Source organism: Lynx rufus, unplaced genomic scaffold (assembly GCF_022079265.1).
Source record: "Lynx rufus isolate CCGP_SWC_20201006 ecotype Redwood Valley unplaced genomic scaffold, mLynRuf1.p SCAF_11, whole genome shotgun sequence".
NCBI lineage: Eukaryota > Metazoa > Chordata > Mammalia > Carnivora > Felidae > Lynx > Lynx rufus.
This window is the reverse complement of record NW_025814825.1, coordinates 37569981-37594785: the sequence shown is the minus strand read 5'-3', so window position 1 is coordinate 37594785 and position 24805 is coordinate 37569981. Positions and strand designations below refer to the sequence as shown.

General features: G+C 48.4%; 1 protein-coding gene across 1 annotated transcript in view; it reads left to right on the top strand.

Annotated features, from left to right (window-relative positions):
• The window catches only part of SLIT1 (slit guidance ligand 1), a 167561-nt gene that overhangs the window by 30076 nt on the left and 112680 nt on the right, over window positions 1-24805 (top strand). The window lies entirely within an intron of this gene.

The following is a 24805-nucleotide window of genomic DNA, read 5'->3' as shown; positions in this document are numbered from 1 at the left end:
GATCATGAACTGAGCTGAAATCAAGAGTTGGACGCTTAACCCACTGAGCCACCCAGTCACCCCAGACCTTATTCATCTTATAGCTGAAAGTTCATATCTTGTGATCTACCTCTTCCTATTTTCCCCCACCCCCAGCAACCACTTTGCCATTTGCCATTTTCTGTTTCTATGAATTTGACTTTTTTTTTTTTTTTTTTTAGATTCAACATATGAGTGATACCGTGGAGTACTTGTCTTTCTCTCTATGGTTTATCTCACTTAGCAAAATCCCTCAAGGTCCATCCATATTGTTACAAATGGCAGGATTTTATTCTTTTTCATGGTTGAATAGTATTCCGTTATATATATATCACATCTTTATCCATTCATCTGTTGATGGACACTTAGGTTGTTTCCATCTCTCATTTATTTTAAAATACCCAAGATCCCCTCATATGAATCTAAATTCACAAACTTCCCGCCTTTTGCTTGAGATTACTTCTAACCCTATTCATATTTTGACATCTTTGGCCATAGCCTTCCACCAGCTCTTGGGGCTGAAGGGGATAGGATGGCTCCACAGGGGTCTTTCTCCAACTCTTGGGTCTACCTTTTACCAGGTGCCCCGGTGCCTTTTATTGGTGTCCTGCCTGTCCGTGGGCTCCCCTCCTGACAGTGGTGACACAGTGTGGTCCATGTGGCTGCCTTCTTGGCCTGTGTCTAGAGAGCTTGGATCCCTGGTGGAATGGGAAGGTAGCCTGGAGGAGAAAATCAAGGGTCAGGTCGTCCTGGATTTTTCAAGGTGTAACGCCAGATGGTCTAACTTCCTGGGGCCTGCTTTTCTTACCGGTACGCTGTTGGGCTATCAGGAGGCTGAGCTGAGATCGTGCACGTAAAGCATCCAGGCCTGCAGCCGATGTCCGTTGTGCTCTGGGCAATGTTGGTGAGTGAATGGCCCTGCAGTGAAGCTGGTGCTCCTGTGTCTCGTCTGAGACCTGTGACCCTGCGAGGTGAACAGAGTGTCATGGTTTTATTGCTGTTGAAAGTCAGGAAAAAGTCAAAGTTGGAGGGGTAAAGCGACCTCCTCAGGGTCAGTACTGAAGCCCCTTTGGACTCCCCACCCAGTGCTCTTCATGTTTTACTGGAGAAAAGCACTTCTATGCCTTAACAAATATTAAATAGCTGAGTTTTATAAACAAAAGGCTGGCACAAGGAGCGCCACTCAAGGAGTGGAAAAGCCATTGAAGGGGACAGGAGTCTGCCTGACTCGTGCTCTTGGCACCCTATAGGGCTGGGAGCTGGAGGCAGTGGCCTCCAGAAACATTGGATGTTCTTACCCCAGTGGCCTAGGGCTGGCTGCCTTGGGGAGGGGACCAGTCAGCAGTGAACAGAAGGACTTCCAGGAGATGGGCCCTCCCGATCGAAGGCTTGGTGGCTCTTTGGGGAATATTTCCAGGCTCTAGAGCCAGAACCTTTCCCAGTGCCTGCTGCTTTTTCTTTTTAGGCAATGGGTCCCTAACTCTTGGGAGGAGATGTTTCTTATCCAGGAGCATAGCCAGACCCGGGTGGAGGGGGACTGCTTTCTCTAGCTCTCCTCTAGAATATTTCTTAAGCTCATCTGTAAGCACAGGTGTGCCAGCCATCAGGACTTTGAGGAGAGCTCCTGTGCATTTTCCCCCTTAGGTCAGCCCAGGACTTGAGTTCATGACTGGGCCCAACTTGGTTTAGTGCAGCATGGTGCCCCTCCAATTCAGGCCATCTCAAAAGTACACATTCTGAGGGAAATGGTTAAACAAACCCTTTGGTTGATCTGGTTGTTTGTGGCGTGTGGCCTCACTGAGCTTTTTACCTTTGTTGCTGTTCTAGGGAACAGTGAGGAGCAAGTGCTTAGAGATTTATTTGCTAACATTCTTTGTCCCACCTCCACCCTGTCTATTGACTTGAACATCTGGCATTGCAAAACACCTCTGTTAACTCTCCCAGTCCACTTGGTCTGTCCAAGCAGCACTTGGGCACTCTCGGCTCCAGAAATAGGAACTCCTGCACGCTGGTGACGGTAAGGGTGTGGTGGGGTACTTGAAGGGGACAACCAGCAGACTCAGTTTCCCCAGGACAGGAAGTGAAGTAGAGCTGGGACCAGGACTGAGATGTGAAGGGTGTTTCTAGTTCTTTCTGAATATCTACTTATTATGGGCTTATGGACAACATCTCAGTTCCACCATGACTTTGGTTAGCCACAGTGCCGACTCCCCTCCTGCTTCTTCTGACTTTGGAGTTAATGCCCAGGTCTCAGGTTCTAACTCCAGATTTCTGGGGAAAGAATCTGATTGGCTCACCTCATGACCTCATGACTGGTCATGAGATCATCCCCAGGCCAAGGAGCTGTGTTGGGGTTTGTGGGATCACCCGGTGTAGTCTTACCATGGAGCCCGCTCCTCCTCCAGGACCTGGAGGGGGACCACATTCCCTTAAGAGCCAGGGAGAGAGGGGAGGCAGGGCCTGGCGTTTCTGGTCTCTCACCTGTTGACCTCCCCTCTGCTTTAAGGGATCCATTGCTAATCCTTTTCACCGGGAGCAAATCATGGACTTTCAGCAGAGGCCATTATGCTAACTAGGCATGAAAACAGGTTTGAGAGAGACCAAATACGTAGGGTAAGGTGTGATCACAAAGTGACTGGCACACTTTGATGCTGCAGCCCACATTTATGTTGATGTTGTCGATGTGGCTGCAGGGTTCCTGTTCCTGGCTATTCTTCAGTAATATCTCCCCCTGAGTTGGGTTGGTCTGTCCATCTCGTTCCTTACGCGGGACCTGAGGCCCAGGCGGTGACTTGGCTTGGACCACAGGGCAGTGAGGTGATCGGGTTGGAATTAGACACCGGGCCTTTGAAGGTCCTGAAGCTCACATTTCGGGATCGAGCCCAAGGAAGTAATAATACATGGGTGCAAACATGTTCACTGCAGCGTTAATTAGAATTTGAAATACAGACTATTCCTCTATTGAAATATAGAATATTGAATATAGAAATAACCAAAGTGTCCAGTGTTGAGGGAGCAGTTAAACAAATTCTGGTGTATCTATTTGATGAGATATTTATATCACCAAAAGTGGTCTTTATGTAAAGCAATGCAGATAACTGTTTGTGTTATCAAAAGTCAGGATGCAAAATTGTACTGACAATATAACCACTAAAGAAATCACTCTAAAGAAAGCACAGAAACAGACTGCAAACTGCCAACAGGGGTGGTCTCTGGGCGACTTTTTTCCTTTTCTCTATTTATTTCCCAGATATTCTGAAAAGAAGCATGTGTAATTTCTATGGTAGGAGACCTCCCCGCTTTTATAAACGATGACAAGCTTCTGTGGTCTGAGTTACAGTGAGTGCTAGGTATGTGATGTTGGAGGACTTCCTGTAACCCCATCGAGCACCGTTTTGCTCTTTTATCAGATAAAGATAATACCGTCTACCTCACAGGCTGTTGTGGGGATTGGAGAGAGGTGTAACCCACTCTCGTGTCAGCTGTAAACTTTGTGGCCTGTGGTAGATGCTCAGGAAATGTTAGGCGATTCTACGTAGGGATTGCTTTGGAGGTGGCACTACAGCCTCTAAGTTGACCCTACACTTGAGCCTTTGTCCTCTGCTGGTGATTTGTCCTCATCTGTCGTAACGCAGAGCCATCCTCTTGCTTTGCAGGGACCTCCCCCAACAGGTTTAACATTTTTTTTCACGAGAGGCTGTTTTTCACAAGGTGCACCTATGGAGGCACCCCTAGGGGCCACGGAGGGAGCCACGGAGGTGTGCTCGCCAGCAGAAGGGCTCTGTAGGCAGAGGCTGGGGTGTGACCTGGGTCAGTCACTGTGCAGGCTCAGGAATTGACAAGGGAATCTGGCTTTTGTGCTCTTGGGTACTGTCCTGAACAAGCATGGAGCAAGTAGGTGATGTTGCTCCAGAAATGTTTGTTAGTACCCTGCAGTCACCTGTGCACTCTCTGCTTCCTTGGGGATGCCCCCACTGAGAGTGGGCTCTGAGTTCCTGCTCAGCACCCCCACCCCACCACCTCTTTAGAAGAGGGCGCCCACCCACACTCCTTGTCCACATTAGAGGGAGTCAGCGGCTCTGCAGAAGAGTGCCCATCCTGTGACGTCCTCTCACTGCCTGGGGCTCCCAGGACGGTCACAGAAGGTCTCAGGGACCGCAGTTGTTACAGCAATGGTTAGAACAAATGGAAGGTTATTCTGGGCCAGGATCAGGGGGGCAACCCACAAACATTATCTGATTTCATCATCAGAACATCTCTGATGTCAGCATTTCCCCCATTTTACAGATGAAGGAATGCAAGCTCAGAGGGTTTGTGACCTGCCCAGGGGGCTGAGCCAAATTTGAACCCTGGTCTCTCTGATGCTACAGCTCATCCTTCCATATCATCCTTCCACCGCCCCTTACCCATCCACCTCCTACTTACCACCCATTCACCTCCTGCACCTATCCACCTACCCATCTTCCCACCACCTACCTATCCCCTCAGCCCCATCAACCTGTCATATACCTGCCCCCTATCCACCTCTGACTTGATGCACTCCTGCTTACCTATCTACCGACTCACCAGTCAACTTACCCATCTGCCCATCTGTCTCTGTACCCTGTACCACAGCTCCCATCCTCCCATCTCCACCCACCGAACACACTTCCACCCACCTAATCCATCTGCCTGCCCATCCACTCTTCCATTCATTTACCCATCAATCCTCCCCATCCAGCCCCCCACTCATTCTCCTTCTACTTCCCTGTCTACCAATCCACCCATAAACCTACCCATCCACCCACCCACCCATTCATCCAACAGTTACCGAGGGCCTCCTGTAGGCCAAGTGCTGTCCTCAGCGCTGAGGACACTTGCAGTGGGCTGTGTAGACAGACGGGTAGGCACTGTCTCTCCAGGAGGGGAGGGTCTGTCATCACTGCTTTTTGAGAGCAATCTGCCAGCCTCTGACCAACAGCAGGACGGAGTGGGTAGAGGCAGATGCTTCACTAGCTGGAGCCCTGTCTCTTGCCAAGGTGGTCATACCCTGGTAGCAGGTTACCTGGATTTGGGGTTAGCTTCCTCACCTGACAGTCAATCACTAGAGAATGTGGAGATGTTTCATGGATGCACACAGGGGTCAGACCTGTTTGAACCTGATGGCTCCTCTTACATCAGCAAAACTCACTCTCCATTCGTGTTTGGGTGTGGAGCACAGTGGGTGTCAGTCTCTGTGCCTCTGTCCTCCCAGATTCAGGGAGGGGTCCGCTGTGCTGCCTTACAACACCCCCTCTCGCTGCTTGCTTTTTCTTGTTCATCCAGAAGCCACTTCTGGAAACCCAGTTACTCTGGGATTCTTTTTAGCCTTGCAACTAATATGTCTCCGGACAAGATCAACCTTTTGTGTCTCTGCTGGACCTGGAAGGGGTGGGGATGGGTGATTAAGGGCAGCCCAGGGCATTTATTTCCCCTTATTTATATCCCTGCTGTAAGGACCAGGATAGCTCATTAACAGAGCCCTGGTGGCTGGAGAGGCGTGGATGTGATATTCTGCAGGAGCCCTGTTGAAGAATGCCTGACCCTGCCGACCCCGTCTGGAGCTGGGTTTAATTAAACTGTCAGCACTGGTCAGAAGAACAAAGCCTCCCTTCCAGTCCTGGTCCCCAGCCCCCATCAGAGGCGGGAGGGCATTCTCTGCTGAAATGAAGAGCTGTTAAAAATGGATCTGTCTTGCCTCCAAGGGAAATTACCCGAAACAGGAAGGTGACCTCGCCGTTGTGACACGTCCACTCCGGGCAGCAGATCTGCGGGACTGAACCAGCCTTGCCGCCAAGGACCCTGGTGCATGAGGGATGGGGCTGCTGTGGCTGCCCCACGCTGGCTAGGGCCTCCTTCTTGCCAGAACCTCTGCCTTAAGATTCTATTCCTTACTCCCTAGACTTCACTTTTCCCAGGAAGGACCTTCATGAGCTTTGTCTCATGAGATACTAAGTCTGTGAGATGTTTCTGGCAGTAATGATGGAAAGAAACTTCCTTGGTTAGACAGTTTGGGAAGTACTGGGTCAGCCCCTTTAATCTGCTTATGTGCATTATAAAGCCCCTGGGGGACGTGTGGGGTGTTGCATTGGCCAAACTGATTTGACCTTGAAACTCTTAAAAAAAATTGTTTTTTTTTTTCTTTTTCTTTTCCGGAATACCTAGATCTTGTGGGTCTAGTGTCAGGTCACTTGCTGAGCTCTGGCAATAGGGATCATAGCTGACTCAAATCCAGGTCCTTCTGACCCAAACCATTAGTACTCTACCTCTAAACCATTAGTACTCTAATTAGCGTGAATGAGAGTTGTCTAGGGGAGTTTATTAAAATGCAGATTATCATCAGAGCATTATCATCAGAGATCCCGAGTCTGTAGATGTGGGAGGGCCCAAGAATCTGAATTATTATCATCCCCTCCTTATCTGGTTCACACTTTGAGAAGCCTTCCTCTCAGCACACTTTGATGAGTCTTAGATAGGTACCCCTCTACGATCAGAACCCCCCTTTGCCTCCGCCCGGCCTGGTTCTGGTGTGGGAGCCACGCTAACAAAGACCCTCCCAAGGGCAGACGCTTTACCTCCTGCGGCCACACAGAGAACAATTTGGGGATTATGAGTTAGCAATTACAGAGCACTCTGAATTCTCAAAGTGCTTTCCAATCATTACATCTGTGCCTGCTGTCAAGGCTCAAGTGAAAAAGGCAAGCGTCCCACTGGGCTGGCCGGGAGCCTCTGCAGCAGAGGGCAGCCAGCCCGAGATTGACATCCTGAGTGCCAGAGAGGGCTGATGCGCCCAGCATGGTTGAATGTCCTAAACACAGCACTGGCCCCTGGCTCTGACCCTGCTGCCTCAGAACCACATGGGCCTTCACAAATGCAGCTGGCCAGCGCCTGGGGGAGGGCTGGAGGGAAGAGCAGTGGACAGGTCGCCCCCCAGGAGAAAGCCCAGCAAAGGCAGAGCGCTCTGCTGGGGACGTTTTGTGGCTCAAAGGAATGAAAAGTCCTCTCCTACAGCATTACAAAAATCAGTATGGGACAAGCTGAATTCATAAGCATCAAGAGGATTCTGAACAGAGAGGAGTACACATAGGAGGGGAGCGATTATGAATAACTTTTAGGGGAGGAAGGATTTTTTTTAAAGCCATTTCAGAAATTATATAAATAATTTTGTGCTGCCGTTAAAGAAAAGTAAGAGATAGGGATTTTTTTTTTAATTAAGACATTTAAAAATGCTTGAGCTGTCATTCAAATATTTTCAAAAAATGCAGTTTAATACCAAAGCTATATATAATTGTTAGAATAATTGTAATTACCATTTGTTAAGCACCTGTGCACCAAACACTTTATGTGGATTTTCTCATTTTAATTGTTAACAGTCCTTTGCAATTATTATCCTGTTTTACAGTGGGGAGAATTGAGGCATGGAGGGGTGAAGTCATTGGTCACACGGGTATTTGTTGGCAAATCCAGGCTTTGAACGCAGGTCAGGCTCTAACCCTCTCTGCTATACTGCCTTTCATGATAAAAAATAGAGAAACAGGAAGAGGAAAGAGATTGCTCAGGAGTCTTCTGGGAAGGTGAGAAGTTTCGAGTCATGTGTTGAAGGATGTGGGAGACACGGGTGGATGGAGAGGGTGCAGTTGTCCTATGAGCAGGGGCCCCATAATTCTAGAGTGTTGTATGGATCTCGGCCCAGAAGGTATAGACGGTCTCTGTTTCCTAGAACGAGGAGTCTGGAATGGATGATGGGCAGAGGGGGCCACAGAGGGTACTTACGAGCAGAGTGACTGAGCAGAGGGTAAAAGTCATCTTTCCTGAATACCCCACTCCCTCAACCAGAGCCCCCTCCCCTCCTGTGGGTCTCCATCCCATGACACAAGGATGGATGAGTGTATGTCTATCCTTGGCTGGCCTGAAATGTGTGTGTGTGTGTGTGTGTGTGTGTGTGTGTGTGTGTGTGTTAAAATAAACATACTTATCACTTTAACCACTTGTAAGTGTGCAGTTCAGTGGCATTAACTGCACACACATGTCAGGCAGCCATCACTATTGTCAATGCCCCAAACTTCGTCATTGTGCCCAGCAGAAGCTCGGCACCCGTTAAACAATAACTCCCCATTCCTGCCTCTCTCCCAGCTCTGGTGGCCTCTCTTTGACTTTCCATCCCTATGAATTCGCCGATCCTAAGTGTGTCATACATGTGGAGTCATACAATATTTGGCTTCTGGGACTGTCTTACTTCACTTAGCGTGGTGTTTTTAAGGTCCATCCAAATCTCATTCTTTCTTATGACTGAGTCGTATCCCCATGTGTGGCTAGACCGCATTTTGTTTCCATCAGGTACAGTTGCTTGTATCTCTGTCCAAGCCCCCGACGTTCTTCATGACTCCTTTTCCTGCTTCTCCTACCAGATGAGGCAGTGATCAGGCTACCCATCCTCATTTCCCCAGCACGAGTGGGCTTAGCAGGGCCGGTAAGCCGTGTCTTTCAGGTGGCGGGCATTGTCCCAAAGCCTGTGGGAGGAGAGTGAACAGCTTCTGCTCTTTGTGAGGAGCCCAGGACTTCCTCCCTCCCTTCTGTAATTTCTGGGCTTGGGGCTTTGAGCTTGTGTGTTGGGCCCCAGCTTCATGGATTTGATGGACTCAGCACTTGCCCACTGACCCCTGTTGTACTTGACCCGTGGTTGACTTTGACCTGTGGCCCAGAAATATGAAGCTAGTTGTTCAAGGACTGATGGTTTGTAGAAGTAAAATCTATTGAGGGTGGACTAGATGGAGTCTCTGTAGAAGCAGGCAGGCATACCCCTCTGCTTGAAATGGGGTGTGGAAGGTAGTTCTAGGGAGCCCCTGCTGCCTCTCATGCCTGGGAGGCCATGAAAACTTGAGTCAGGAGGTAATCAAGATCAAGAAGGAAACATGGACCTTTTAGCTGGTGGAGACAGACATGAATCGGAAAGAGGCTGAACCCAGGGGATGCATGGCAGGGTTTGACTGACTCCATTTTTTATTAGGATGGGCCAGGACCCTGCATCTCCTGATGAGACCCTCCCCTATACTTAATTCTGTGGCTTAAGTGGTTCTGTTTCTTACTTGGGATTCCGGCCAGGTGTCCACAGGGCTTGAGAAGCTCAAAGAAGAAACCAGGGGTTCCTTTAAGCTCTTTGCAGTGTGGGCAGCATTTGGTGTAGCACTGGCTATCTTCTGCTAAAGAGAAGCCCTGACTGGCAGTTGATTAATTGGCTCTTGATTAATAATAAAAATTTGGAAAGATAGGTGCTCCTGGGTGGCTCATTCGGTTGAGTGTCCGACTCTTGATTTCAGCTCAGGTCATGATCTCGGGGTCATGGGATTGAGCCCTGGGTCTGGCTCACGTTGAGCGTGGAGCCCGTTTGGGATTCTCCTTTCTCTTTCCCTCTGTCTGTCTCCCTCACTTGTGTTCTCTCTCTCTCAAATAAAATTTTAAAAAAATATGGGAAGATATATTATTAATAGAGATATTTTAATGGCCCATACTTTTCAAATGTTTGGGGAGTGTGACCAAAGGGCACTCTTTTGGTGAAGTGGCTGGGAACCATTGCCTTACACATTTGGACCCGTTCCTGCACCCGACCTCCCATCCCCATGCTGTAGGGCAAGGAACGCCTGGCTGTTCTCCATGATCGTTCTAGCTTTGGCCCCAGTGTTAATATGGATGGAGCTTCTTGGCAGAAACTCAGTCTTTGTCACAGAACAGCTCTGGTCTCCTGCTCTTGTCGGGAGCCTTGGAGTGGGGTGGGTAAAGAAGAGGTAGGGAGCTGATAAACCCATCCCAAGTCTCTCCCAAATCTGGCTCTTTTCCCTCATAATTCTGTGGGCTCCAGACCTTTGCTAAAGAGATGCAAGTCTCTACCTGACAGGTGACCTGGCATGAGCCAACCCTCATGTGGACTCTGGGTAAGAGACTGGACTCTGGCTAGGGAGGGAGGGGTTGGATCTTTCGGAGCAGAACTGTTCCTGACCAGCCCTTGTAAAAAGATGGGCACTAACCTGAAAGGAAATGCTTGTCTTTTATGAAAAATAGGCACCATAAAATTAACACCGTATATTCTTAGACCACTTAACACTTTGCAAAAAACTTCTTAGAAAAACTCTTGGAGTTGGTATATGGTATATTTTTTCACATCTTAAAGAGGCAACTTGAGATTGGCTAAAGTTTGCTGACTCCCCTGAGCTGGTAAAGAGCATGTACTCCATTTCCCCATACTGCTTGGTCAGTTTTTTTTAAGTCTTTTTAAAAATTGTTTGTTTATTTTGAGAGAGACAGAGAGAGAGTGAGCAAGTGAGAGAAGGGGCAGAGAGAGAGAGGGAGACAGAGCATCCCAAGCAGGCTCTGCACTGTCAGCGCTGAGCCTGACGTGGGGCTCGATCCCACAAACCATGAAATCATGACCGGAGCCAAAATCAAGAACCAGATGCTTAACTGACTGAGCCACCCATGCACCCTGCCTGTCAGTTTAATGGACCTGGAACCATTTTTGCCTTTAAGGACATTGACTGGCTGGATTTTCCTCACCTGGCTGGGACTCTGTGTGGGGATGTGGGCGCAGCTGCTGGCAGCTGTAGCCTTACGGTCTGTATTTGTTTCCTCCTGCTGCTGGGACAAATGATCACAAACTCAGTGGCTTAAAACAACACAGATGTGTTATCCTACAGCTCTGGAGGTCAGAAGTCTGAAATGGGTCTCATGAGGCTAAAATCCAGGTGTCGGCAGACTTGTGTTTCTTCTGGAGGCTCAGGGGAGAATCTATTACTTTTCTTTTCCAGCTTTTAGAGGTCAATCACATTTCTTGGCCTGTGGCTACATCATTCTCTCCAACTTCTTCTTTTTTTAAAGTTTATTTATTTATTTTGAGAGAGAGAGTGCATAAGCAGGGGAAGGGCAAAGAGAGAGAGAGTCCCAAGCAGGCTCTACGCTGTCAGCGTGGAGCCCAATAGGGGCTCAGACTCATGAATCATGAGGTCATGACATGAGCCAACACCAAGAGTCAGATGCCTAACCGACTGAGCCATCCACCTGCCCCTCTCTGACTTCTGTGTCAGCTGTCACATCTCCTGTCTCTCCTGCCTCCTCCTTTCCCTCATAAGGTCCCTTGTGATTATACTGGTTCCACCTGGATAATCCAGGAGAGCCTCCCCGTGTCAAGATTTGTAACATAACCACGTCTGTCAAACCCCTTTTTCCACGTAAGGTAACATTCACAGGTCCCAGGGGATTAGGACAAGGGCATCTCTGGGGGGCATTATTCTGTATACTGCATCTTGTCTTCCCTTCAGAGGACAGTAAACCTTAGTGACCAGAAGCATGGCCTAGGTCCTCCCTGCCCGGGGTTTTGGAGTTACGGGCACACACCATCGGAGCTCCAGAAGCCCTCCAAAGAAGTGCACCTCTGGGAAGCATGACCAGCTCTTCCAGGTTATAGTTAGCCTCGTGGGCATTGAGTCCTCGCTTTTCCTCCCATGATCATTGGTAGTGATTAGCTGTCGGACTCTGGGCCAGTTACTTAAACTCTCTGAGTCTATCTCATCATCTGTAAAATGTGGTGGGGGATGTTGTGAGAGTCAGGGGTGATTTCTACAGACCACCCAGTTCAACTGCTGTGAATACCATTGTCACCCAAACCATCATCCTGAAAGCAATGGAGAGGGTGGGCAGGCATGCTCCGTCCAGCTGTATTACTTGGACGTAGAGGACAAACTGCCATTCTAGAAGTCTTTGTGGGTTGCCCCAGGCTTGTGGGCTTCTCTGGCTCCCCTTTCCTCACGGCCCTGGCGGGAGGTTGCAGGCGAGGCCTAGTGTGAGGGTCCCGATTGCCTTTTTGCCTGTCTCCTTGGCTCAGTGCGGGGCCTGCTCGAAGAGACGCTGTCTTCTTTGTGTGGCCAGAGTTCCTTACCTCCTGCCGCCTCTTGCCGCAGCTCACTCTGCATTTGGCAGGCAGCTTGTCACCTGAGAGTTTTACCCATGCAGCCTCTTTTCTTGGTTTTATAGACTGGAAATGAGATAGTGACTTCATACAAATGGAAGAAGGATTTCTGCAGCCGCTTTCTCTGAATGCATTCCCCGGGAGTTGACTATAATGTAGGGCTCTTTAGTAGATTAACTTGGTGTGACTATTAACATGAATTATAACTCATTATATTTAAATTTGTGATCTATAATAACGCAGGATTTAAGCAAATAAACAGCTGGACTCTGCGTTACCTTTGTCGTTAATTCTTGACCGGTATCGATCTCTGCTTAATCTGATCTTAACTTTAATAATGCTGAGCCTCTTAGCATCAGAAGGTTTCCTAGAACACACGCATGGTTTTATTACTTTGGGACTTGAGGTCAACTTGGTATCAGAAGTCCACAGGGGTGGTAGAGGTTGTCACATGTGAGTAGAGGATTGGTATCAGTATTCCAAAAGACTCCTCAGCTTTCACTGATGTATCTGTAGCTCGGTTCTGCTTCATCGAAATCCAGGCTCCATTGGCCCTTCCCAGTTCCACACTGTCCTGCCTCTTGTCAGGCACAGCTTTTCAAAAAAGATTGTGACTGAAAACACGTAACATAAAGGTTACCATCTTTTTCACGTGTACCTTTCAGCGGTGTTAAGTATGTTTATGTCGTTATGAAACAGAGCTCCAGAACTTTTTCATCTTTCAAATCTGAAACTCTATACCCGTTAAACAACTCCTCATCGCTCCAAGGGTTATTTCACTTGGCATTATGTCCACATTGCAGCATGTGACAGGATTTCCTAACTTGTTAAGGCTGAATAATATTCCATCCCATGTATATATCACATCTTGTTTATCTACTTGTGTGCTGATGGACACTTGGATTGCTTCCACCCTCAGCTGTTGTTAATAGTGCAGCTATGAACATGGGTGCACAAATACCTCTTTGAGACCCTGCTTTCAATTCTTTTGAGTATATCCCAGAAGTGGGATTGTTGGATTTCAGGGTAGTTCTATGTTCACTTAAAAAATTTATTTTATTTTTTTAAATTTACATCTAAATTAGTTAGCATATAGTGCAACGATGATTTCAGGAGTAGATTCCTTAGTGCCCCTTACCCATTTAGCCCATCCCCCCCCAGACCCCTCCAGTAACCCTCTGTTTGTTCTCCATATTTAAGAGTCTCTTCTGTTTTGTTCCCCTCCCTGTTTTTATATGATTTTTGTTTCCCTTCCCTTATGTTCACCTGTTTTGTCTCTTGAAGTCCTCATATGAGTGAAGTCATATGCTTTTTGTCTTTTTCTGACTAACTTCACTTAGCATAATACCCTCCAGTTGCATCCATGTAGTTGCAAATGGCAAGATTGCATTCTTTTTGATTGCCGAGTAATACTCCATTGCACATATATACCACATTTTCTTTATCCATTCATCCATCGATGGACATTTGGGCTCTTTCCATACTTTGGCTATTGTTGATAGTGCTGCTATAAACATGGGGGTTCATGTGTCCCTTCGAAACAGCACACTTGTATCCCTTAGATAAATGCCTAGTAGTGCAGTTTCTGGGCCATAGGGTAGTTCTATTTTTAGTTTTTTGAGGAACCTCCATACTGTTTTCTATAGTGGCTGCACCAGTTTGCCAACACTTGTTATTTTCTGGGCTTTTTGTTTTGGTTTTTGTTTTTGAATAGTTGCCATTCTAATGGGTGTGAGAAGATATATCATTGTGGGTTTGATTTTCATTTTGTTGATGACTAATGATGTTGATTATCTTTCCATATGCTTGCTGGCCATTTGTATGTCATTGCTGGAGAAGCATCTTTCTGTAATCTGGGTATTTAACCCTTTATCAGATATATGATTTACAAATATTTTCTCCCATTCCATGTGTCTTTTCTCACAACCGATTGTGTCCTTACGTACACAGAAGTTTTTAAGTTTTATGTAGTCCTGTTTGTTTATTTTTGCTTTTGTTGCCTGTGCTATTGGTGTCAAATTGAAGAAATCCTTTTCATGTCTAATCTCAGGAAACTTTTTCCCTGTTTCCCCCTACCCCCACCCCCAGGACTTTTATAGTTTTAGGTCTTACATTTAAGTCTTTGATCCATTTTGAGTTAATTTTTATATGTAGGAAAAGCTAAGTGTCTGACTTCACTCTTTTGCATGTGGCTGTCCAGTTTTCTAAATACCATTTGATGAAGGGACTGTCCTTTCCCCATTGAATGGTCTTGGCCCCCTTGTTGAAGATCATTTGACCGTACAGCTGAGGGTTTATTTCTGGACTCTCCATTCTATTCCTTTGGTCTGTGTACCTGTCTTAATGCTAATATCACACTGCTTTGATTACTGTGGCTTTGTGATATGTTTTGAAATCAAGAAGTATGAGTTCTTCAACTTTGTTCTTTTTCAAAAGTATTTTGGCTATTTGGAGTCTGGTGATGGCTTTTTACTTTGTAGCACAAGGGATCTGTCACAGCAGGAAAGAGGCTACAGAAACTTAGATCTTTGGATTCAAATAGGACAAAAGTAATTTGCTCCAGCCTCTGCTTAAACACTTTGGGGATGGGGAGTTCACAGGACAACTGGTCTTGTGGTGAGATCTGATCATTAGGAATTCTCATACTAAACTTGACCTGTTTTCCTGGCATGTTCACCCAGCGATCCTGGTGTTACTCTCTAGAATTATACTCAGAGAAAGGATGTATGTTTAGGTCAATCCTTTAACTCGTCATTATCTTCAAGAGACCATGCAAGACTGGTCTATAAGAGGCTATCTTTAAGTGTCCATTGTATAGATTCTTTCTAAAGTTCAGGGTTATCCTCAGAATCTTTGTAGGCTTTCTCGCTCTAACCCATTTATCTCAGGCAGCTTTGATCCCAGGAACTCCTTATCTTCCCAGTCCCGTTTCTACTGCTTTGTTGGGTGGGTTTCTTAGAGGCCCCCTTGAAGCATAGAGCTGTAGCTTCAGGAAACATATAACTTAACAAATAAGGATCCTTTAGGTAGGGGGCAATTTCCCCATCTTCCTCCCACAAAGCCAGTCCTTACCAGACCTTCCTGTCTATAATCAAGGTCTCCTGGATAGACCAGTAAGGATATGGGGGTGGTAGAGGGCTGGAGAGAGCAGTCTGAGGGGGTTCTGGGACTTTTTGGCAGAGGATCATAGACATGAGCACTAGACTGAGAACCAGGACACTTGTGTTCTGGATCTGGCTCTGTCCCCATCTGGCTGTGACACCTTGGACAGACAAGTCATTAACATCTCTGGACCCTGCTGCGTTTATCATTTTTATTAATGAAATGGATGAGCATACAGAAGGGATGCTCAGCAGATTCACAGGTGGCACAAGACTGCAAAGGGATGGCCGTTGTACCCAAGGTGACGGAAGATTGAAAAAGAATTCCATGAACTAGACTGGAATCAATGAGGTGAAATTAAATACTGATAAATACGAAGATGACTTTGAAAGCTCTGATTGGAGGAGACCTGGTTTGGGGCACTTGTTAGGAAAAGGGCCTGTGGTTTCAAGTTGAGAATGAATTGAGGGTGGTAAGGTGGCTGACAGAGCAATGTAGTCGGAGGCTGAATTAATGGAGGCAAGGTGTCCTCTCCAGGGGAGGGGATAGGCCTGTTTCTGTCTGTGCTGATTTGAGCACATACAGAGAACAGTGTTCAGTACCCGAATCTGTACTTTGTTGTGGGCAGCTGTGGTGAGAATGCTAAATGTGCTCTGGAGGAGGGTGGCCAACATTGAGAGAATCTGGAAAACATTTCATGTGAGATATGGTCAAGGGGCCTGGGGCTATTTGGTGTGATGAGAACAAATGTAGAGGAACTCTGAGAGCAATTTTCAAATCTATGTGAAGGGCTGTCATGAGAACAAGAGAGCTGATTTGTTCCAGAAGCAGAACTGGGTACAGTGGGTGGAAGGTGGGGAAGTGGATTTTGTTTTGTATGAGGCAGGCTTCCTGGAGAGCTGGCTGCAGAGGGGAGGGCTGCTCTGCTGTTTGGCTTATCCACGGAAGAGTTCAAGGGGGAGCGGATTTGTTATCTTCTGGGACTATGTGCCCGAGATGCTGGGGAGCCCTGGGTTTGGTGGCCTCGGATGCTTTTCCATAGAGAGCTGTCTGACCACAGTAAGCAGAGGAGAGGCCTGCTCTGAATGGTGTTTGGGTGGGTAATCAGCTTGCAGACACACGAAACTGGCAGATGGTGGGAACCTGGAAGGCCCCTAGCCTGAGCCTCCGTGCTGCAAGCCATCCTTTCCAGCAAAGCGCTTCCAGCGAATTGTGTAACAAAATATTTACCAGACCTCGGGTTCTGGCCCATGTTTTGTAGTCAGAGTTGGAACAATGAAAACCTACAAATAGCTCTGGAAATGGTGTTGGTCTGTGAGAAGACACGGAAGGTTTGTCCTCAGGAAGAGTCTGGTCCTGGAGGTGCTTCGGGGAGCCGGCCCCCCACCCAGTTTGATGAGCAGTGACTCATTTCCCCCTTTGAAGTCCATGTGTTGTCTTCAGAGCCCTGGTGTTTGCACCCTCTGCTCCTTCAACAAAGGCCCTTCTGTCAGCAGATCTCAGGGGCCAAGCAGGGAAGGGTCAGAAAAGGAAGGTATTGACTGAATACCAATAAGGAGGGGAAGTGTGTTCATGGAGGATGAGGGGCGCCAGGCAACTCGGGGGCCCACTCGTGCTGTGCAAACAGAGCAAGAATGCCCTTTGGTGGGTTTGTTTTACTAAAGGCTGTGGGGAGGAGGCGGGGGAGGGACCCGGGAGCAAGGGAGGAAATATTTCACAGTGCGAGTGCAAGCTAGGCCCCTGGCTGGGGAGGGGCCGGCCTGAGAGCCCCGGGCTAACAAAGAGGCAGTGTGGGCTGGTGACAGTGAGGGGAAAGCACATGGCAACTAATGGGGTAGTAATGGGTGGGGAGGTAACCTGGGAAAAGCTGGTACAAGGAAAGCTGGCACATAAATTCTGGTGGGGTGACATCCCTCTTGGCAGGGAGACAGGGGCCACTCTTTCACCCTCCCCGGTGCCAATGCCAGAGATATTCCCGCTCCCAGGGACGAGGCCAGGGTGAGGGATGGCTGCAAGGGGAAAAGGCGGCTGGGGTTTCATGGCCCGCAGGGCCTCGGGAAGGATGGTCACGGAAGGGGAGAGCGTTCTCTACAGAAGCCAGAGCCCCAGGCTGAGTGCCAAGGAAGAGCGGCCTCTCCATGCGTGGTAGAGGGGTGGTGCGGCCCTGCAGAGACCCCGCTTGTGAGGCTTTGCACCCCAGGCTGGCCCTCAGGAGTCACCAGCTGGCTAGGGGGGCCAAAGGCCCGTGTCCCAGGCCACTGCTGTAGAGGAGGCAGACATCAGGGCTCTCATTCACTGCCCCCATAACTCTGTCCATCGTTTATAGGAGAATCATTTGGACATGTCAACTCTAAGGGGGCGGCAGTTTTTACCTGGGGGCTTTTGGAGGAAGCCATTTAACAGTTGGTATTTGAATTTTTATGGTGTTCCCCAAACAACCAGGGGCATCCCGGAGTCCAGAATCATGGCTCATCGATGGAGGTTTTAGTTCTGTGTCTGTCACAGAGCAACCATTTTTGGTCACGTTAGTATTCTTTTATTAGGAAACAAAACAGCAAACGAATTTTTTATCTATTTATTTATGCGCATGACCAGCTCTGCTCTTCATAATGTTTAGGAAAGAAGAGAAAGGCGGGGGGCATCTGCCCCAGGTGTGGGTCTAGAGCCTTATTAAAGGGACATCGCTTTGGGACCCCTCCTCGGTGTTCTGCTGTGGGTGCGAATCCTTACTGAGATTCCTGGTTGATGTTTACGAAGCAGCAACTGCTCTTAGGTTTCTGAGTACGTACAAGGTCCCATGGTGGGGGGTCCTTCCTGGAGACGTGAGCTCTGGAGATGTCCCCTAGTCTTCCTGCCTGGCTGAGAGCCAGCCCTCCTTCTGAGTGTCACTTTCCCCAGTGTGGCAGTGGGGACTCTGGACCCAGCTTCTCTTGATGGATGGATGGATGGATTCATTCACCCAACAAACTTATTACAAGCCTGCTGTGCACAGTGACTTGTTGGGCTTGAGGAATATCAGGATGAATTAGACATGGTCTGGGGCTTGGCTGGAGCTTGACTGGTGGTTCTGTGATGACTGATTCCTCAAGAGGGTGGTGGGCTTAAGCTGTGAGAATTTGATGGTCAGTTTGTATTCTGGCTTCTCTCTCAGTGCCCATGAAATGAAAAAAAAAAAAAAAAAAGGAAAGAAAAGAAAAGAAAAGGAATGTGAAAGAAAACTAATAGAAGTGAAAAATCATATTTCATGGGAACGAATGCCCATATCAATTATACTGCTATTCAAACATAAACTTCCCCGCACTTCATCTTCTGTCTCAGGTATATTGAAATGTCACTACACCTGGGCATTTGAATGTCTTATTTCTTTTAAGGCAGCTGGAAAAAACAAATCCATTTCGGACAGTCATCAACTCCATTGATAGGAAACAAAGGATAAGAAATCAGTGTTGATAGGTCCTTACAGTAAACTGTGTAAGCAAAGGCTGGAACTCATTTATCAGTGATTTTTAATAGCATCTTTCACAGCCAGCTGGACACGGTATGAGACCTCCATTGTCTCTGGGGGAAAGCTGTGGTCATTTGAACATTGACCGCAGACTGCAAATGGCTCTGTCCCCTGGGCGCCCTGTAGGAGTGCAGCCCTTGCTGGTGAGCGCCATCTGTTGATGGCAGGGGTGCGTGCAGAGGTCAAGAGTGCCTTTCTGAAGTCACAGGTGACCCAGAGGCCCTTGCGTGGAGAAGTCCTTGTGCAACTTCTCTTTGGACTTCTAGGTGCTGATGCTGCTGACATCACCAGAGTTGGGGACCAGGTATAACATGGAAGTTGAGAGTTTGGACCCTGGAATCCAACAGCCCTGCTGTTACTACCTACTAGTACTGGGCACAGTGCTTAATCTTGCATGGACTCAGTCTTCTCATCTGGGAAAAGAGCATAATAAAGACTTATCTCAAATTGCTGAGCAGGAGTTAAATAAGATGATGCCAGTGATGGGGCTTGGGATTCTGGCCCACATTCTGTGTGTGATGAACCATCAAGAAACACTGAGCTTATATTTTCTTCCATAGTTAAGCTCTAGTTCCTCTAACAGAAGGAGATGAAGGAAACAAAAGAAAACAGTTACATTTCCATTACCCAGTAATCACATCTTATTAGCATTCTATACTTGGAATTTGTCAGAACAAAATTTTCCAAAAGTGGTATTTTGACGGTTTGTAATTTGATTCCCCCCCCCCCCCAAACAAAGATCACTGGGCAACCAAAGGTGGCTGACATTCTGGAAATTCATTCTGGACAGTAAACATATTGGAGTTCTTTCAAGCAAGAGGGAAGTGAGCCGTGAAAACAATGCTTCTCTCCAAAGTGGTTCTGTTATTATCTAATGTTTCCTGGAGAGGTGCTGTAAAGAATTTCCTTTATTATTTAGGAGGAGAAAAACATTATTATTAAAAAAATTTTTTTAATGTTTATTTATTTTTGAGAGAGAGAGAGACAGAGTGCAAGGGGGATGGGGTAGGGGCAGAGAGAGGGGAAGACACAGAATCTGAAGCAGGCTCCAGGCTCTGAACTGTCAGCACAGAGCCTGACACAGGGCTTGAACTCAAGAACCTCGAGATCATGACCTGAGCTGAAGTCAGACGCTTAACCGACTGAGCCACCCAGGAGCCCCAAAACATTATTTTTAAAGAAATAAAATAAAAATGTGGTGGTTTTTTATGCTGGCCATGGGAACTGGAGCTTAACCAGCAAAAAGGTTCCTTTTTCTCTTATGTGCCCGGGCATCCACTTGGCCCAGGTTAAAGGCTGCGGATCTTTATAGCTCATTTAACCCAGAGTGCATTGGGCTCAGTTGAGGTATAGGCCTTGACAGTTATCTGTTTTGACTCTAACAGGGAGGACTTGGCCCTGTTCAATCTGTTCCAATCTCAGTCCCCATTGTGAACATCAGCTCACACCCAGGAGGGACTGCGGTGACATGTCTCCTGTGTGATGAAGCCACTGCCCCCAGGCATGTCACACCGTGCCCCGAGGATGCGGTGTTGCCTCTTACACACCAAGAATGTGCCTCCAAACCTTGAAATTAGGGGCTCTGTTAACACGGGAACATCACTCCTTTCTGTTCATTTCGTGGCCTTGGCAGCCCTTGAGGGGGAACAAATCATGCCTGTCAGCCCTTTATAAAAAGCCCAGCAGAGATGGTTTGTTTTTATTTTTATATGAGAAGGAGATGGGCTGTTTTCTCAGAGTATGGTTTTATTAGTGTGTCCCCCCATTCCTTATCACTAATGCCAAATGCAGATGCTGAAACCTCAAGGCTGGTGAGCCCTAGAATCTCATCCAACATTAAGTTCCATGGTCACCCCAGGACCCCAGAAATTTAGGAGCCCACTCAGGAGTCTGGAGTGCCTGTCCAGCCACCGTTCCTTCTTGAGCCCAGGCATGCCGTGTCCGTTCATGAGATGCTTTTCTTAGCAGGCAGGCAAAGTCAGATTGACTAAAGGAAACATTTTTAGAGGAAGACCCACCCCCAACCGGTTCTAGTCACTGCCGTTTTTGGAAACAGGAGGCAGGACGCTTTGGTGGTGTTTAGATGCGCTTTGGAGCGCAGTGTCCAGTGAGAGCTGGAGAGAGGCTGAAGGAAGGTGCTTCTCAGCTAGGGTACCTCGTTCACCCCTCCTGGATTTGCCTCTGCTCAGGTTTCTAGTCTGGGGCCTTTGCCACCCAGGACCTCAGTGCTGCCCAGCAGGAAACCACTCCCACCCGGCATCTTTGCTGTTGCTGTAGTTCCCAAGGCATCAAACTCACCCCCTCCCCACCCCCGCCCCCTTGCTGATTCCAGTTTTTCCTGGGATCTCTGCTTCTCACTCTATGCCTCCTAAGGGAATCCTACTTTTAGGCCCAAGGCGTGGGGGTTGCCAGGGAGGGCTTTGGAGTCAAGTGCCCTGGCTGCCACTTCTAGTCATGTGGCTGTGGACCAGCAGTGTAACCCCCCAGCCTGTTTCCTCATCTGTGAGGTGTGGATCATAACAGACCTCCATCGTGGGGGGAAGTGAGGATTAGGGGGCCAGTGCCTGGGTCTCTGTCAGCACCAGCTCTAGGATTAGCAGTGGCTCTTCTGTTGCCCTGGCCTTTTAGATCCACTGCTGTCTTTAAGGGGCTTCCCTTCTAGGGAGGAGGATGGAATTGGCTGGTCCCTTCTGTACTCTCCCAAGGGGAAGCTGAGGGGTCATACGGTGAGTGGCCATCGGGCCTCACTCAGTATGTCGGAACAATGTGATGACTGGCTGACTTGTTATCAGCAAATGAAAAGATAGGCGCACGCATAAGGCTGGGGAGGGAACAAAATCCAGAGCAAGTTATTTGGACAGCGTGCTCCCCAGGTCACCATCCGTAGTAGGTGTCATTCGTGAAGCCCATGCCTGTAAGTCTGCGCACGGGGCCCTGACTCGTGCTGGCTTTTCTTGGGTCTGATCTTTAATCTTTTGTTTGTAACACTGAACACGTATTTCTCTGCCTGCCTCCTTCCAGTCTCTAGGGAGTGGGGCAGTGAGGAAACGAAAGGATGTGGTCTTTGCTCTCCAGAGCTGATAGGTCCGGCTGGGGATGGGAGTCAACGTGAGCTAGAGAAAAAGAGTTTGATTCAAAACTTCAGTTGGCTGAAGGTGCAGGGCTTAACTGCCTCACGAAGGGGAGAGATAGCCATCAGTGTGACACTCTAATCAATAGTGATGCGGCAGTGAGTGTGATGGAGGCAAGGACTGCAGGTCTCTGGGAGCTAAAGCAGGGGGGCTGGAGCTGCGGGTGGGCAGGGATGCTTGAGTCCAGCCCTCTGCCGTCCTGCTCATTCGAGCTGCTCTGTCTGGCTCTGTGCCTGCCCATCCAGCCTGGGGAGGTCAGATCTGTGACACCTGAGATCTTGTCCCACCTTCACCAGCACCTGGAGTAGCCCAGAACCCTCCTACTTCACTACGTCCTTGGCCTTGGCATCTTCTGACTATAGTGCATTTGCCGCTGCCCATCTTTCCCCTGTGTCTGTGATTTGGAGTTAGGCTTGCTCCTCTGGTCCTGGTGTCACTGTCCTCTCCTGTAACCTGTGCTCTGGGCTCCTGTCCCTGCTCCTGGCACTCTCTGCCAACGGGATGGCTGAGCCATGTGTGTATGGCCACTGCCTGGTCTCAGCTGTGACGTTGCCAGCTGAGACACCCTGGTCTTGAATGTCCTGCACTTCAGTATCCCGTGGGTAAAGGAGGAGCCATGCCCTTCCTCCCTTCCTGCCTCCCTTCCAAAAGCTGACACAAAAAGGCTAGAGAGGAAAGACATTACTCAAAGGTCAGTTAGTTGATGTTGCAGAAATTGTCTTGTGGGTTCAGTCAGAAGGAATGTTTTTAGATGAGCAGGGCTTGAGTGGATTTAAAAAAGTGTGATCTTCTTTTCCTAGCATACAGGCAAGAGTTATTTCACAAATAGCAGCCTTTACGACATATTAGAATTCACAAGAGAGTTCCTGCGTTTTTAAAATTTTTTTAATGTTTATTTATCTTGAGAGAGAGAGGGAGAGAGAGAGCGTGGGGGAAGGGCAGAGAGAGAGGGAGACACAGAATCCAAAGCAGGCTCCAGGCTCTGAGCTGTCAGCGCAGAGCCTGACGTGGGGCTCGAACTCATGAGCTGTGAGATGATGACCTGAGCCAAAGTTGGACACTTAACCAACTGAGCCACCCAGGCGCCCTGAGAGTTCCTGGTTTTGGAAGGAGTTTTCTGAGACCCTCCTAAGGGTCTCTTGTGTCTGTGGGGAGCCTGTGGGCTGTGATTTAGCACCCAGAAGTTCAGCCCTGTTCCAGATGCCTGCAATTTGAGAAGCTATGGTGAAGGTCAGGGGACCTCCTCAATCTTTTTCAGGTCACTCAGTTCTCTGTTTCCACTGGGAAAGAGGTGCCATTCCAGAACCTAGAAAGTGGTCTTTTTTTTTTTTTAATGTTTATTTATTTTTGAGAGAGAGAGCGAGAGAGGAGGAGGGGCAGAGAGAGAGGGAGACAGAGAATCCCAAGCTCCGTTCTGTCAGTGCAGAGCCGGATATGGGGCTCGAGCTCACAAACCATGAGATCATGACCTGAGCCAAGATCAAGAGTCAGATGTTTAACTGACTGAGCCACCAGGCGCCCCTAGAACCCAGAAAATGGTCTTGACAACAGCTGCTATGTATTGAGCACCTGCTGTGCACCTGAGCTGTTGTTAATCCTCCTAGTACCCTTTCAAAGGGGAAAGAGAATGTCACTTCTGCAGACAAAACGTGACACTGGGTGTCACCAGAACAGAAGTCTGAATGCCTTGAGTCAGCTCCAGGAACCAAGTACAACTGGGGACTGGCAAGGAGGGCTGCCCTGGGGAGAGGGGGGCAGAAAGCCTGCTCAAAGAGGCTTTTGTCCCATCAAGAGGCAGCCCCAGGTGGGTGAGCTCCCGCTTGCCTGGGAGACTTCCTGCAGCTCAGGGTTAGGGTGGGGAGGTGGGGACGGGAGGCCCAAATACCCTCATGTCTTGACTTTCCCTCCAGACTCTGCCTGCAGAAGTGGGGAGTTCCCTGTCCTACCCAGGGGCGCACAGAAAAAAGGCTGCCCTTTCCCAAACTGTGTGTGCTTTTCCCAGGGGCCATTGTTCCCAGTTGCCAGGAAACTGGGGCCTTCAGGTGTCACCCGGGAGACTGGGGCCTGGGTATTTGGGTTTAGGTCAGGCACAATAACGCCTACAGAATGAAATGGCGTCCCCAGGACCTCCTCAGTCATTTGTCACGCAATTGAGGTTCCCAACGACAGTGGAGACACGGGGGTTTGGGGGAGGAGGTGGGTGGGGGCAGGATGGGGTGAGGGGCATGAGATGGGACACGCTAATGATCCCCCCCAGAGCAGAGCAAACACACCCTTTTGAGGAGAGGAAGTGAGGCCGCCCCAGACTCTCAGGCACTTCAGAAGGCCTGTGAAGGGTCTGACGAAGGTCCAGGACTGCCTGCTGGGAGCTGGGGGCTCGCCAGACCTCAGTCCTGATGATGCCCCAGGAAATGCTCAACAACTGAATAGGACCTCTGCTCCCCGGCCAGAGAGTGCAAGGGCATGGTTAGAGCAAGAGACTGTCCAAAGCTAAGAGCAAGGACGCTAGGCTGTCCAAAAATAGTAGCAAATCAGAGACCCAGCAGTGGGCAGGGCCCATAGGAAACCTGGGCGTATAATGGGAGTGTCAGTTCCTTCTCTCTCCAAATCCTTACGCACAGCTTCCCATAAATGCGATTTAGGGCGCACAGAGAGGAAATAGGTTATGTGTAATCGGCTTGCAAAACAGCTCTCTCCCCAATTTGATTTAATTGTATTTATTTAGATTTTTAATTGTGTCAGATACATATAACATAAACCTTCCCATCTTAGCCATTTTTAAGCATACAGTTTGATAGGGGTCAGTACATTCACACTGATGTGCACCCAGTCTCCAGAACTTTTTCATCTTGCAAACTGACATTCTGTACCTGTTAAACAAGAACTCCCCATTTTGCCTGCCCCCCCCACCCCCCGCCTCTGGCAACCGCCATTCTACCTTGTGTTGCTGTGAATTTGACTACTCTAGGTACCTCCTAGAAGGGCAGTCATGCAGCATGTCTTTTTGTGACTGGCTTAGTTCAGTTAGCTTAACATCCTTAAGGTTCACCAGTGTTGCTGCAGGAGTCAGAATTT